This window comes from Megalopta genalis, unplaced genomic scaffold, assembly GCF_051020955.1.
Source record: "Megalopta genalis isolate 19385.01 unplaced genomic scaffold, iyMegGena1_principal scaffold0094, whole genome shotgun sequence".
NCBI lineage: Eukaryota > Metazoa > Arthropoda > Insecta > Hymenoptera > Halictidae > Megalopta > Megalopta genalis.
Genome location: NW_027476163.1, coordinates 270,001 through 275,000, shown reverse-complemented (window position 1 = coordinate 275,000; position 5,000 = coordinate 270,001). Strand labels below are relative to the sequence as shown.

The following is a 5,000-nucleotide window of genomic DNA, read 5'->3' as shown; positions in this document are numbered from 1 at the left end:
GTGAAGAAATTCAAAAAAGCGCGGGTAAACGGCGGGAGTAACTATGACTCTCTTAAGGTAGCCAAATGCCTCGTCATCTAATTAGTGACGCGCATGAATGGATTAACGAGATTCCCATCTGTCCCTATCTACTGGCGGTGGCGGTCTGTGGCCACCCAGGGTTGAGAGGCGACCCCCGAACTAGTCCTCGCGTAGGTTGTTGCTACTACCGAGTCGATGGATGCGTCGACGATGAAGGCATTTTAGACCGTCAGTGCGTCGTACATGTAGTACTTCGCATAATGGCGAGGCCCGAGATTAAGCATGCGGGCTGTGGCGTGTTCATGTACAGCATTGAATATGCTGTACTACTCCTTAGCGGGGGACTGTTGTCACTTGTGGCTGCAGTCCCCCGCGTCACGTTATGCGGTTTTTCTGGTCTAACTGGAATGCCGCATTTTCGTTGTCTGAACACGCCACGAAGCAACACGCCGTCGGATTGAATGTTGCTGCTGAGTCGATAGGTGCATCGGCGATGAAGGCACTCGAGAGACCGTCAGTGCGTTGTACATGTAGTGCTTCGCATAATGACGAGGCCCGTGATTAAGCAAGCGGGCTGTGGCGTGTTCTTGTGCAGTATTGAACATGCTGCACTACTCCCATCCGGGGGACTGTTGTCACTTGTGGCTTCAGTCCCCCGCGTTACGTTATGCGGTTTTTCTGGTCTGACTGGAATGCCGCATTTTCGTTATCTGAACACGCCACAAAGCAACACGCCGACGGAGTGAATGCTGCCGAGTTGACGGATGCATCAGATGCATCGGCGATGAGGGTATTTTGAGACCGCCAGTGCGTTGTACATGTAGTACTTCGCATAATGGCGAGGCCCTTGAACTAAGCATACGGGCTGTGGCGTGTTCATGTACAGCATTGAATATGCTGTACTACTCCCTACCGGGGGACTGTTGTCACTTGTGGCTGCAGTCCCCCGCGTCACGTTGTGCGGTTTTTCTGGTCTGACCGGAATGCCGCATTTTCGTTGTCTGAGCGCGCCACGTAGCAACATGCCGCTGGATCTAGAAATCGGGATGCAACCAATCACCTGGGCAACCCAGGCCGCAAGGGGCAAACGTGCCCTAGCCACACTTGAGCCTCCACGAAAAAGGTACCGCTGGATAGCTCGTGTTCTCAAAACGCAGCGAACCGAACGAAGTGTGGTGGAGAGGAAGAGGCAGCCTCTCCGACTGCTGTCTCCCGCGTGTTTGCCGTGCGTGGCGACCCTTGTCGTCGGAAAAGAGGATCCTGGGATCTGAGGGGGCCCTCTCCTGCGGGTGAGACGTCCCCAACACGTACCTTTGGCCTCTGCTTCGGCTAGATGGGAGGCTGGACGAGAAAAGCAGCCCTGGTCCAGTCAATCGGCTTGGAACGACCATACGCTTCGGCGAGTGGGTTCTGACGGGCGAGGACGCGGGCTGGGTTGAGCAATCGGCCCAGTCAGCAGACTATGTCCGGTGCGTAGCCCTAACCCAGCCTGATGGCGGGTTCCAAAATGTGTGGGTCGGTGGTGGCCGGGGAGCGTACCGGATGAAGGCAAAGATCTAACTATGGGATCTAAATTGAAAGTACAAATTGAACGTTCGAAGTCGGCGGGTCCAGCTCCTACTCGGAGTGAAGCCGTCGCCACAGACGCGGAAGCTACAGCAGCAGCTGTTAGCCCTCCTGCGTCTGCGAAAAAGACAAGGTCCGGGAAGGTGCTGAACATCGCCAATCCTCGTGTGACCTTGGAGAGATGCGTGACACCCACGCGAGCGGTCTCGGTGAAAACTGAGGCCACGGTAGAAGGCGCGCCGGACACCGGTAACGTGGGGACAGCGCCCAAGTCGGGGGACTCCCCCAGCCGCAAGGCTGGGAAGGAGAAACCCAGAAAAATCGAACCAGTCAAAGACACGCTCGTGAAGGTGCAACCGGCACCCGTGCGTGTCGAAGACCCCGAAGGTGGCGGTTGGAAAACCGTCACCAAAAAGTCGAAGCGTGCCAAGCCAGTCGCACCTACTGGCAAGGCCGCAGCAAACCAGGCCAGGAAATCGAAGGGGACGGTTTCCGGGCACAAGGTACGGCCTCTCGATCTCGTGAGAGACGAAGCCTTCAGGCGAGTATCGGAGATACGGACCTTTTGCTTTCGACCCGAGTCGAAAGTCAACAAGGAGTCCGGGTCGAAGATACTAGCAGAAGTCGGAGCACTCAACGAGTTGGTCCAGGAGCTGATTCAACGAAACAGCTTCGTCGAAGGGCAACTCGCCGCGGTCAGGGCGGACCTAAAAGCGCGTCCTGCCGTAATGAGTGCGGCGCGACCTGGGCCGTCCAAGGGAACCCTCCCGAAGACGGTCTCCAATGCCGCGCAGTTGACCTACGCCCAAGTGGCAAAGGTCAACCAGTCAGCGACTCCGGAGGCGAGAAGACCACCGACACAATACGTGGTGCGTATCTTCCCGCCAAAGGATAAAGGACAGAACAGCGATGCTACTAAGAGAGCTGTTCTGTCGATCGTAAAACCTGCGAAGGAGGCGATCCGTGTCAGATCGGTTCGACGCATCCACTCCGGTGGCATCGTCGTCGAAACCGATCGCAAGGAGGACCTAAAAGCCTTCGTAGGCAATAAGAAGCTGGCGAGTGCGGGACTGTCCGTCTCCTTGCCCAGCAAACGGGACCCCGAGGTCCTGATTTATGACATTCCGAAAGGGATGGGCAAGGAGGAAATTGCCTCCAGTCTTTGGAGGCAAAACCTCTCTGAGGCGTCCCAGAAGGATGTGCCTTCGGGTGTTCGGGTCAGTCGCATGGCTGGCAAGACCCCGGAGACAGCCAACTGGGTAGTGGCCGTCAGTCCGCAGATTCGTCGGCGGCTGGCGCAGAGAGGGGACCGGGTGTACCTCGGGTGGAGTTCCTGTCGTGTGCGGGACTTCATACAGGTCACCCGATGCTATAAGTGCCAGCGCTTCGGGCACACGGCGAAGCGCTGCAAATTCAAAGAGGATGTCTGCGGACATTGTGCCGAAAAAGGGCACGGCTATGCCCTCTGTAACAGGAAGAGCAAGCCTCCGGTCTGCTCCAACTGTAAAGACAGAGGGCGACCATTTGAACACAAGTCGCGAGACCCGGCCTGCGCCTCCTATCAGGAAGCGCTGGTTTTGGAGATGTCTCGCGTTAGACAAGAATAATTTGAATTGAATGGATAGTACAAACGACCGGCGACGCTCGAGAGTCATACGGGTCATGCAGCATAACATGCAGCGGGCCCGAAACGTGACCGACGAAGTCCGGACTGAGATGCATAGGCGAGGGGTAGATGTGTTGCTTGCACAAGAGCCATATAGCTGGCGGGGTACTGTGCCCGGGCTAGGCTTGAGAACGAGGCTGATCACGGCAGGCGAACCGGTGATGGCTGCAATAGCGGTCAGAAACCCGGATCTAACCGTGGTCAAAGTCTCTAACTTGTGCGACACGCATTTGTCCTGTGTCAGCATCTCGGGTTCGTTTGGGAGCTTCTTCCTGATCAGCCAGTACTTTCAATGCTCCGATGACGTTGAATCAGGTCTGGCGCGGTTGGAGAGAGCTCTTTCCGCACTTAAGCATAACCGAGTCATTATCTCTGCCGACGTTAACGCGAAATCAGCCCAGTGGGGCAGCGCGGAGACGGACGTGAGAGGCCGTAAACTCGAAGAGTTTATCGTGAGCCATGGCTTGGTTGTCTTGAACGAGGCTGGAAACGCTCCGACGTTTTCCAGCCCTAGTGGACAGTCATACATCGACGTCACACTATCGACACCTGATATTTGCGACAAGGTGCGAGGTTGGAAGGTCCGCGAGGACCTGACGACCAGCGACCACCGAGTCATAGAGTTTTCTTTGAGTTTTTGCGCCGAGGACGGTGCTGCCGAAATTAGTAGCAACAGCAGCACCAACCGGAACGGATTATTACCAAGGTTCCGACTCCGAAGCGCAAAATGGCCCGAGTTCGACAAGGCGCTGCAGGAAAGTAAGAGGAGTATATCCCCCGATCCATTGAACAATAAGGGGGATGTCGAACATCTAGCACAGGAGATCGAAAGAATGATCGTCCAAGCGTGCGACTCCTCGATGCCAACCAAGCAGTGGCATTCAAAATCCGTCCCATGGTGGACGGCCGACCTGACGAGGCAAAAGAGGCGAGTCTACAAACTTAGACGAGCCTCGCAGAACGCAGCATGTTCAGAGGAGCAGAGGGCGGCCAAGAGGACCGAGTATCTTAAACAGAGAAAGGCCTACAAAGCCGCCATCAAAGCTGCTCGGTCGCACAGCTGGCGTGCATTCGTGACCGAGCAGGGAAACAAGGAACCCTGGGGCCTCATTTATAAGATCACGAGGCAGAAGATGACAGCCAGCACGGTCATCTCGAATATAAATCGTAACACTGCCCAGGGTTACACCACAGACTGGGACTCCACCGCTTCCGCGCTGCTGGAGGGGTTAATTCCGGACGATAGCCCCGCGAATGACTCCCCGGATCATGCGCGAGTCAGGAGGGAAGCTGCCATCGAGCCGGAGAGTGAGGACGCCAGTCCCTTCACCCTCTCGGAGCTCAGATCGGCGGTCAACCGACTGAAGAGCGGCAAGTGTCCAGGCCTAGATCGGATCGAGCCGGAGATTTTAAAACGTTCGTGTAATACAATCTCACGCGAGCTCCTCCGACTCTACAACGGATGCCTGGCACACGGAGTCTTTCCCGTGGAATGGAAAGTCGGGTCCATCATTACCATCCTTAAAGGACCCGAGAAACCTGAAACGGAGATAAAGTCCTACAGACCAATATGCTTGCTTTCGGTCGTAGGCAAAGTCTTGGAGAAGCTAATCGCTACGCGATTAGCTAGTTTGTTTTTGCACCCCGACTACGCCTCCGATCGGCAATACGGATTCAGGCCGCATCGATCCACGACTGATGCCGTGGTAAAGATGAGGGAGCTTGCGTCCGGTCGAGAGGAAAAGTA

General features: G+C 55.9%; 1 pseudogene; it reads left to right on the top strand.

Moving 5' to 3' along the window:
• LOC143262146 (large subunit ribosomal RNA) overlaps window positions 1-162 on the top strand; it is a 2,995-nt pseudogene extending 2,833 nt beyond the window's left edge.
• The last annotated feature ends 4,838 nt before the right edge of the window (window positions 163-5,000 follow it).